General features: G+C 43.6%; 1 long non-coding RNA gene across 1 annotated transcript; it reads left to right on the forward strand.

Annotated features, from left to right (window-relative positions):
- The first annotated feature begins 9,690 nt into the window (after nucleotides 1-9,690).
- LOC141212578 (uncharacterized) lies at nucleotides 9,691-10,059 on the forward strand. The gene is made up of 3 exons (XR_012282303.1): nucleotides 9,691-9,746; nucleotides 9,820-9,914; nucleotides 10,014-10,059. It is a non-coding gene; the product is annotated as an uncharacterized lncRNA (long non-coding RNA).
- Nucleotides 10,060-11,451: the final 1,392 nt, after the last annotated feature.

Genomic DNA, 11,451 nt, shown 5'->3' on the forward strand with positions numbered 1-11,451 from the left:
CTGGCGTTTAGAATTTTTTTATCATTACGCCGTTTACCGTTCGGATTAATTCTTTTTTTATATTGATAGATCGGGCGATTCTGAATGCGGCGATACCAAATATGTGTATGTAGGGTTTTTTTTTTTATATTTTATTTTGAATGGGGCGAAAGGGGGGTGATTTAAACTTTTATATTTTTTACATTTTTTTTTATATGTTTAAAAACGTTTTTTTTCACTTTTTGCATGCTTCTATAGTCTTCATAGGAGACTAGAAGCAGCAACTATCCGATCGCCTCTGCTACATACAGGGGATCAGCAGATCCCCTGCATATAGCAGAATTGGTCCTGTGCTATGAGCGCCGACCACTAGGTGGCGCTCATAGCGTCCAGTTCATGACAACCGCAGGCATCTGCTGCAGACCCTGGGTTGTCATGCACGCCCATCGGTGACCCGCGATCACGTGATGGGGTAACCGATGGGCGGGGCTTAGGACGCGCTTCCCGGAGATTGACAGCGGCATATAGCATGTTAACAGCCGCGGGTGGATCGCGATTCCACTCGTGGCTGTTGCGGGCACATGTGCGCTGTAAGAATCAGCTGACATGTGCTCGGTTCAGTGCGGGCTCAGCGCCGGAGCCCTCACTGAACCGGGGGAGGTAGCCTATGACGTACTAAGACGTCATAGGTTGTAAAGGGGTTTTAAAAATGATGTTAATACTGTATGTTGCTATGTTACATACTTGGGCAAAGCTAGATACACGGTATACATGAGGGGCGCATTTATAAGTTTATCTCAACAATATGATTTTTTTTTAAATATATCCAATTGTGCAACTGCTTCGTTTTTCATGATCTATTGATTAAAATGTACTTTTGTTCTTGGGATAAACTTTTTAAGGTCTTAAACTTCCCATAAAGAGGTTTTCCATCCCTGTATTTTAATCAGCATATGTCAGAATGTGCTTTAAAAAATAAATAGCCCATGTTCACTTATGGATTGTATGTTCAGGCCATATGTTCAAGGGCAGGGCCGGCTCCAGGTTTTTCTGGGCCCCGGGCGAAAGAGTCTCAGTGGGCCCCTTTAACACATACACGATTCATGATGCAGAGATACGGCGGAGAAATATATATATATAGTACAATGCAAAGATTTCACTTCTTACATTACATGAGTGATATCTATTGTAAATTCCACAATAGCTCAGAAACTGGTGAATCGCTCCACACAGAATACTGGCCCCCATATAAGGCTCCATACGGAATACTGGCCCCCGTATAAGGCCCCATGCGGAATACTGGCCCCCATATAAGGCCCCATAAGGAATACTGGCCCCCATGTAAGGCCCCATACGGAATACTGGCCCCCATATAAGGCTCCATGCGGAATACTGACCCCCATATAAGGCTTCATACGGAATACTGGCCCCCATATAAGGCTCCATACAGAATACTGGCCCCCATATAAGGCTCCATACGGAATACTGGCCCCCATATAAGGCTCCATACGGAATACTGGCCCCCATATAAGGCTCCATACGGAATACTGGCCCCCATATAACGCTCCATACAGGATACTGGTCCCCTTATAAAGCTCCATACAGGATACTGGCCCCCATATAACGCTCCATACAGGATACTGGTCCCCTTATAAAACTCCATACAGGATACTGGCCCCCATATAACGCTCCATACAGGATACAGGTCCCCTTATAACGCTCCATACAGGATACTGGCCCCCATATAATGCTGCATGCATAATGCCCCATACAGGCTGTCCCCCCCTTATAATGCTCCATGCAGGCTGTTACCCCCCACATAATGCCCCATACAGGCCCCCCCACTTTTAATGCTCCATGCAGGCTGTTACCCCCCACATAATGCTCCATGCAGGCTGTTCCCCCCCACATAATGCACTATGCAGGCTGCCCCCCCCCTTTATAATGCCCCATGCAGGCTGTTCCCCACCTTATAATGCCCCATGCAGGATGTCCCCCCCTCTCTTTATAATGCCCCATGCCGGATGCCCCCCCCCCCCTCTCTTTATAATGCCCCATGCAGGATGTCCCCCCCTCTCTTTATAATGCCCCATGCAGGATGCCCCCCCCTCTCTTTATAATGCCCCATGCAGGATGCCTCCCCCTCTCTTTATAATGCCCCATGCAGGATGCCCCCCCCTCTCTTTATAATGCCCCATGCAGGATGTCACCCCCCCCTCTTTATAATGCCCCATGCAGGATGCCCCCCCTCTCTTTATAATGCCCCATGCAGGATGTCACCCCCCCTCTTTATAATGCCCCATGCAGGATGTCCCCCCCCTCTCTTTTTAATGCCCCATGCAGGATGCCCCCCCTCTCTTTATAATGCCCCATGCAGGATGTCACCCCCCCTCTTTATAATGCCCCATGCAGGATGCCACCCCCCCTTCTCTTTATACTGCCCCATGCAGGATGCCCCCCCCTCTCTTTATAATGCCCCATGCAGGATGTCACCCCCCCTCTTTATAATGCCCCATGCAGGATGCCACCCCCCTTCTCTTTATACTGCCCCATGCAGGATGCCCCCCCCCTCTCTTTATAATGCCCCATGCAGGATGCCCCCCCCTTCCCTTCTCTTTATAATGCTCCATGCCTCCATACATTAAAAAAAAAAATCAAATACTCACCTCCCTTCTCCTCACCTGCTGCCCGCTGCTCGGGTCCGAACTCCAGCGTTGTCGGCGTCTTCCCGCTCAGCGCTCCCTGTGACGGCTCAGGGGAGGGCGCGGTGTAAAGACATCACCGCGCCCTCTGACCTGAGACGTCATACGGAGCGCAGAGCAGGAAGACAGCTGATCTGCGGAGGCACGGGGAGAGGTAAGTATCCGGCTGCCGGGGCCCTGAGCAAGAGGCGGAGAAGGGTAGGCGCTGACACCGCTCTCCTCCGCCCATAGCCCAGCGGGGTGCGCGACCGCCAGTGGGCCCCTCTGCCTGCTCAGGGCCCCGGCATTTGCCTGGGTGCGCCGGGTGCTGACGCCGGCCCTGTTCAAGGGGTTGGTGATCGGTCTCGGACTCCCAGCACCACCACGATCATTTGGTATGTGAGTTGCCACCAGCTAGATGTGCACAGTGGACATTGTTTAATGGCTGCTGTGGGGTACTGCCGATCAGCTCCTAGTCACTTCACTAGAAACCTATCTGCAGTTCCTGGCAGCGGCCACTACACAATGTCCAGCGCTGTGCTATTCTGCTCCATACACTATTTACATCCTGCCAATGGCGGATAACAGATGATCAGTGGGGGCTGGGTGGCAGTCCCTCACCTATATTATATTGATGACCTATCCCATCTATGCTGTATGATACATTTTGATCTTGCTAGACCTGTTGAACACTAAGCCACACTTCTTTACTTTATATCAACCCCTTTTCTAGACCCTTAATAGTGAGGCTCAAAAAATGCCAATAACACAAAATAATTCAGGCCCATTTAGCCCAATAAAACTCCCAAACCTCAATCAAAATCATGACCAAACCTGGACTGTGAATAGACCTTACCACATTTTTATTAGACATTAAGGAGTTTTCATACCAAAGACATTATTTATTTTATTCCATATACTTTCCCACTATAAAAATATTAAAAAAGCTATTCTCATCCACTCTTTAAAGTTGATAGGCTACAGGGATAACTTCACAACTCTAGCATATCTGACCGCTGCAGCCAATCGCTGGGCTCAGTGGTATTGTGATGACTGTATCAACATCATTGCTGAACCCTATGATTGGCTGCTGCCATAATGTGCACTGTGGTCATGATGCTTCTGCTATAATCTGCCACCAAAGACCAGGGACAGAGACAGCGGAGAGACATTGCCCAACCTAGGAAGGATGAGGAGGACAGCTTCATTTATCAATGTTATAGCTGCCAAGCATTTGGAATAAACAAAATAATCTTCTAATATCCTTTAAAGTCTGAGGTGGGTGTCTGCTGGGTCACGCACCCAAGTTTTAGAATAGTAGTTCATTGTCTATTGATGTTTTTCCATCACTTCTCATTGACTGCAATGTAAATCGCAATGCACATGTAGCAAAAGATTCATTGAACCCCCATTCTTACAATCATTGGGGTCTTAGTATCACACATCCACCATTAAAATAGTAATGAATACTGGCAGCATACCACATTAATTGGACTTAATTGACTTTAATGGTTGCAGCAATACCACATGTATACAGTAACAATAAAAAAAACATGAAAATTCATATCACCCCATCTTTTCCAATAAAATAAAGACATATATATGTATATACATATATATATATATATATATATATATATATATATTGTGCACACAACTATAAATATTTATATATATATATATATATATATATATATATATATATATATATATATAATTTATTTATTTTTTGTCTTGTAATGTAATATTTAGCTAAATCACTGTCTCCTATGAACCCCAGCCATTGACGGGGCTTCACAGGGGTACCAATATGGCAGCCATGGGGATAATGATCTGTCCCCTGGCTGCCATGACATCCCATCAGCACTCCACAACCACATTCTTTGGTGACCAATGGACGCCACTGTCACTGGAAAAATAAAAGACTGTTATTAGTCTTGAAATATGATGGCAGAAAAAAATAATTTTTTAAAGTGTTTGTGTTTTTATGGCAATAACAGTAGAACTTCAATAAACTTTATTAAGTTGGAATCACCATAATTGTCCTGACCCAGATAATAAAGAAGACACAAGAGTCCAAGGCCTCACCGGACCGATTTTCAATGTTTTATTGTGCACCACATATAAGCAGCCCACCCCCAGACCTCGATTTCCATAGATATCAGCTGAATACATCATTGACCCAGAGATTAACATTATCTTGAGATTTGTAATGTATATTGTAAAGTGAATGATGAAAAAAAAGAATAAATGACAGAATTGCAACTGTTTTTTTAGATTTCCCTCAAGAAGTTATTTAAATGTAAATGAAATCAATGCATTAAATATACAGTATCCCAAATTATGACTTAAAAATACAATTTGTCCCAGAAGAAGTAAGTCTTTTATAACTGTGTCAATGAAGATATAAAAAAGTCATGCCTTTTGATGTTCTACAATGAAAAAAAAACAAAAAAAAATAAAAATTAGAATAGGGCCCAAAATAGTCTGCTCACTAAATAGTAAAGAAAACCCTCCACAATGGTAGGTATGACTTGTTTTAAAAAAACCCATAAATGTATGTATTAATCTACCTGAGCCTCTCTGGAGTCCCTGCTGGTCTTCTGTTTTCAGGACCCCTTTGGCTCTTTTGGGCAGCGGATTTTTTTCTCCTGAAGAGTTTATGGTGTGTTTTCTCTTCTTGGCACTTTTTTTCCTCTCTTCATCCACTTGATTCATCTTCAGATTGGAAGACATCTTCTCAGCTGGCCTTGAGCTTGTCCTTCTCTTCTTCCTCTCTTGGCTGCTGTTCTTCGATGTCTTCTTATCTTCATTTGATGAGATCAATGTGGCATTTGTCCTCTTCTTTCCCTTCCTCGGTTGTCCTCTGTCTTCATTCATCTCCATATTTTTGCTACTCAGTTCAGGGTTGGCAGATATCTCCTCCACCGTCGCAAGTCAACTCCAACTGTCACTCTCAACTGTCAACTTCCATTCAAATATTATATACACACTTGGCCTGGCCGCACGGCTGGCCATGTGACCAGTAACTGACCAATAGCTTTATTTAGTATATTCTATATAAGCATATACAGTACAGACCAAAAGTTTGGACACACCTTCTCATTTAAAGATTTTTCTGTATTTTCCTGACTATGAAAATTGTACATTCACACTGAAGGCATCAAAACTATGAATTAACACATGTGTTGTTAAGTATATAATTCAGTGTGAATGTACAATTTTCATAGTCAGGAAAATACAGAAAAATCTTTAAATGAGAAGGTGTGTCCAAACTTTTGGTCTGTACTGTATATCATCATTTTTATACATGGCTTGTATTGAATATGTTCCATATAAATGCCAGTCGTTTTTTAATTCACTCTTAGGAAGATTTGCTGTATCTGTCAGATGCTCCTTATTACATTGCCCTATTTGTAGCAAAAGGACATGATGAGAAAGTGTCAGCTTGTATTCTGTAAGTGAGAAACCCCTGACACAAATCTAAACGCCATATGGTAAATGCCATTGAACTTGTTTCTTAGAGATGAAATCTGGGGTTAAACTAAGTATTTTTAAATAATAAAACTGTGCAATATATAGACCTGTAACCATCAGACTTTATTAAAGTGGTTTCAAACCATTTTAGAACTTGAGGCAAATTCCTACTAGGTCCTTGCTCCTTGTCACACAATATTCACTGCACAGTCGGCCCCAAGAGTTGCATGTATAGCAGCATGCTGCACCATTCTGTCCAGTAAAATATTGGATGTTCCAGTGGACACTAGACAAACCTCAGTGTCCGATATACAGGGGGTCCGGCGCTTCCGTTATCTTCATCTTTTCTTTTTTTATCATAGAACAAAAATATGGAAATCACAACATAGTGGTGGAAAAAAAGTATTTAGTCAGCCTGGTGCAGGGCTACAATTTTGTTTTTGGTGTCCTTCGACAGCTCTTTGGTCTTCACCATAGTGGAGTTTGGAGTGTGACTGTTTGAGGTTGCGGACAGGCGTCTTTTATACTGATAACAAGTTCAAACAGGAGCCAGTACTACAGGTAATGAGTGGAGGAAAGAGGAGCCAGTACTACAGGTAATGAGTGGAGGAAAGAGGAGCCAGTACTACAGGTAATGAGTGGAGGAAAGTGGAGCCAGTACTACAGGTAATGAGTGGAGGACAGAGGAGCCAGTACTACAGGTAATGAGTGGAGGACAGAGGAGCCAGTACTACAGGTAATGAGTGGAGGACAGAGGAGCCAGTACTACAGGTAATGAGTGGAGGACAGAGGAGCCAGTACTACAGGTAATGAGTGGAGGACAGAGGAGCCAGTACTACAGGTAATGAGTGGAGGAAAGAGGAGCCAGTACTACAGGTAATGAGTGGAGGACAGAGGAGCCAGTACTACAGGTAATGAGTGGAGGACAGAGGAGCCAGTACTACAGGTAATGAGTGGAGGACAGAGGAGCCAGTACTACAGGTAATGAGTGGAGGACAGAGGAGCCAGTACTACAGGTAATGAGTGGAGGACAGAGGAGCCAGTACTACAGGTAATGAGTGGAGGAAAGAGGAGCCAGTACTACAGGTAATGAGTGGAGGACAGAGGAGCCAGTACTACAGGTAATGAGTGGAGGACAGAGGAGCCAGTACTACAGGTAATGAGTGGGGGATTGAGGAGCCAGTACTACAGGTAATGAGTGGAGGAAAGAGGAGCCAGTACTACAGGTAATGAGTGGGGGATTGAGGAGCCAGTACTACAGGTAATGAGTGGGGGATTGAGGAGCCAGTACTACAGGTAATGAGTGGGGGATTGAGGAGCCAGTACTACAGGTAATGAGTGGAGGAAAGAGGAGCCTCTTAAAGAAGAACTTACAGGTCTGTGAGAGGCAGAAATCTTGCTTGTTTGTAATTGACTAAATACTTATTTTCCACCAAAATCGGAAAAAAAATTCTTTCCAAATCAGACAATGTGATTTTCAGGATTTGTTTTCTCATTTTGTCTCTGATAGTTGAGGTCGACCTATGATGTCAATTACAGGCCTCGCTCGTCTTTTAAAGTGGGAGAACTTGCACAATTGGTGGCTGACTAAATACTTTTTTTCCCCATTGTAGTGTAGATGTGAACAGAGCCTAAAAAGCAGTAAAATCTCGCTCAGGCAGATTTGAGCCTGGATACTTACCATAAAGGATGGGGACATGGCAGCTATGGAAACCATAGTGGAAATAAACTTCTCTTGCTCGCCATAACGCTATCATAGTTCATAGATAAAGCCCACACTCAATGTGGACAGATTTATACCGAGGCCATTATAAATACTTTATGGTTTAAAATTCGCCCTAGTGGTAGTGAATGAAGGATTTCGGGAGAGTAAATAACTAAAATGTACTTTATTGATACAGGTGTTTAAAAAGATTTTTTCTAAAAAGCTAAAATAGACAATATAAGAGATTGGTAAAAATGAGTAAATAAATAAATAAATATGGTTCTGAATTAATGGATAGAACGGCTTTCCATAGAGTCTTGAGGTAGTCGATGCTTGGGAGGCAGAAGGGTGGACCTGGTAAAAGAGGAACCGTGTTACGGTATAGTAGTATGGTGTGGTATTACGGTACTTAGAGTATCGATTCTTGGTAGGTTTGGTATTTGTATGGGTTACCTGTTATGATTAGTCTGTATCTCCTTGTGGCAACCCTGAGGGCCTTTTGACGGTGGACTCTAGTGTCAGTACGAGGCTTCACATACTCTAGATACCTGAGGTGCAGGAAAAGTACATTAGAACTTAGGAGTAATTGACTAGAGGTTACTAGTGGGAGTTGTACTTTACCTGCTGTTGTTGTGGCAATCGGTGGGCAACAAGAACAGAGACGTGCGGATGTGTTTCTTGGACCGTGATCCACAGGGAGCCACCTATAGAGGTGGACTGGTCCGGGATGGTTATCTGAAAAGGGGGCTCGAGGTCCTAAGGTCGTAGAAAAAATAGGTTTGATATTGTAGGTACTTGGTTCTCAGGTGGTACGATAAGATTAGGACTTACCCTAAGGTAGATAAGTTCTATTTGGGTTTAATAATCATAGTTGTCCTTATAAGAGATGCAGCAGGTGGGTCTGGTTTGTCCCTGTCCCTGTAGGAGAGGTGCAGCAAGGTGCTTCTGGCGGTACTGACGATGTGGCGTCTATGTTGTACCCTTTGTCCTGTTTGAGAATTTAAGGGAGGGTTAGTGTTAGAGGTATAGTGGAATAAGTCTGCAGTTACTATGCTTATTATTTACCTTATTTCATATATTGCAGACATAAGAGGACAGGTGCATCAGGTGTTCCGGTGGTACGGAAGGTGCAGCAGGAGGCTCTGGATGAATTATGCAGCAATAGTTCTATAGTAGGAGGCTCTGATCCTGGATACCAATTAGGTACAGTAGGAGGCTCTGACTGGGTGATCAGTCGGTCAGGCAGTAGTCAGAAAATGCTGTCACGATGTAGCAGAAGGCTATGGTTGCAAGGTGAGTATAGGGCAGACCTCCTACTGTACCTAATTGGTATCCAGGATCAGAGCCTCCTACTATAGAACTATTGCTGCATAATTCATCCAGAGCCTCCTGCTGCACCTTCCGTACCACCGGAACACCTGATGCACCTGTCCTCTTATGTCTGCAATATATGAAATAAGGTAAATAATAAGCATAGTAACTGCAGACTTATTCCACTATACCTCTAACACTAACCCTCCCTTAAATTCTCAAACAGGACAAAGGGTACAACATAGACGCCACATCGTCAGTACCGCCAGAAGCACCTTGCTGCACCTCTCCTACAGGGACAGGGACAAACCAGACCCACCTGCTGCATCTCTTATAAGGACAACTATGATTATTAAACCCAAATAGAACTTATCTACCTTAGGGTAAGTCCTAATCTTATCGTACCACCTGAGAACCAAGTACCTACAATATCAAACCTATTTCTTCTACGACCTTAGGACCTCGAGCCCCCTTTTCAGATAACCATCCCGGACCAGTCCACCTCTATAGGTGGCTCCCTGTGGATCACGGTCCAAGAAACACATCCGCACGTCTCTGTTCTTGTTGCCCACCGATTGCCACAACAACAGCAGGTAAAGTACAACTCCCACTAGTAACCTCTAGTCAATTACTCCTAAGTTCTAATGTACTTTTCCTGCACCTCAGGTATCTAGAGTATGTGAAGCCTCCTACTGACACTAGAGTCCACCGTCAAAAGGCCCTCAGGGTTGCCACAAGGAGATACAGACTAATCATAACAGGTAACCCATACAAATACCAAACCTACCAAGAATCGATACTCTAAGTACCGTAATACCACACCATACTACTATACCGTAACACGGTTCCTCTTTTACCAGGTCCACCCTTCTGCCTCCCAAGCATCGACTACCTCAAGACTCTATGGAAAGCCGTTCTATCCATTAATTCAGAACCATATTTATTTATTTATTTACTCATTTTTACCAATCTCTTATATTGTCTATTTTAGCTTTTTAGAAAAAATCTTTTTAAACACCTGTATCAATAAAGTACATTTTAGTTATTTACTCTCCCGAAATCCTTCATTCACTACCACTAGCGCGAATTTTAAACCATAGGTTATTTTATCCAGTACATCTACTATGGACACTTAGTGGTTCCCTGTCCAAAAATTTGCTGCCTTTGATAGTGAGTAGCCTAATAGCGCCTCCAATACCTACAACACATTATAAATACTTGTACAATTCATTTTCATGAGTATCAGCTGCACTCAACCACAATAATATCATCTATCAAATGTGAAAAACAGTGTAGAAATATGTAATCATTCAACGCATTTTAGTTGTAGTGTACGTGGCTAAATTCTCTATAATGGTTTAGAGCCCAATGATTTCTATATATACACCTATTGGATGAGGCATGCACTAGTTAATATTTAAATTGTTAATTCCCCAAATCACAATGTTGTCTCATATTAGTGTACACATATATTTATTTAGTTGTATCAGTATAACTCATGATTAAATCTGAGCTGTTTTGCACTTATTACACCCCAAAATGTGGTCAAATGTGGTCAATCATGCAGAGTGCAGGGTCCCTCAGCTGGTTTTCTTCTATCATAGCTCTGCGGTGCCTCCAGGCTGTATTGCATTTAGATCTGTGCTTCTGTACTTCTCCTGCTGTGGTCAATCATGCAGAGTGCAGGGTCTCTCAGCTGGTTTCTTCTATCATAGCTCTGCGGTGCCTCCAGGCTTAATTGCATTTAGATCTGTGCTTCTGTAGTTCTCCTGCTGTGGTCAATCATGCAGAGTGCAGGGTCTCTCAGCTGGTTTCTTCTATCATAGCTCTGCGGTGCCTCCAGGCTGTATTGTATTTAGATCTGTGCTTCTGTAGTTCTCCTGCTCTGGTCCATCATGCAGAGTGCAGGGTCTCTCAGCTGGTTTCTTCTATCATAGCTCTGCGGTGCCTCCAGGCTGTATTGTATTTAGATCTGTGCTTCTGTAGTTCTCCTGCTCTGGTCCATCATGCAGAGTGCAGGGTCTCTCAGCTGGTTTTCTTCTATCATAGCTCTGCGGTGCCTGCAGGCTGTATTGCATTTAGATCTGTGCTTCTGTAGTTCTCCTGCTGTGGTCAATCATGCAGAGTGCAGGGTCCCTCAGCTGGTTTCTTCTATCATAGCTCTGCGGTGCCTGCAGGCTCTATTGCCTTTAGATCTGTGCTTCTGTAGTTCTCCTGCTGTGGTCAATCATGCAGAGTGCAGGGTCTCTCAGCTGGTTTCTTCTATCATAGCTCTGCGGTGCCTGCAGGCTCTATTGC

This window comes from Phyllobates terribilis, unplaced genomic scaffold, assembly GCF_046119375.1.
Source record: "Phyllobates terribilis strain yellow unplaced genomic scaffold, ASM4611937v1 Scaffold_176__1_contigs__length_3987557, whole genome shotgun sequence".
Classification (NCBI taxonomy): Eukaryota; Metazoa; Chordata; class Amphibia; order Anura; family Dendrobatidae; genus Phyllobates; species Phyllobates terribilis.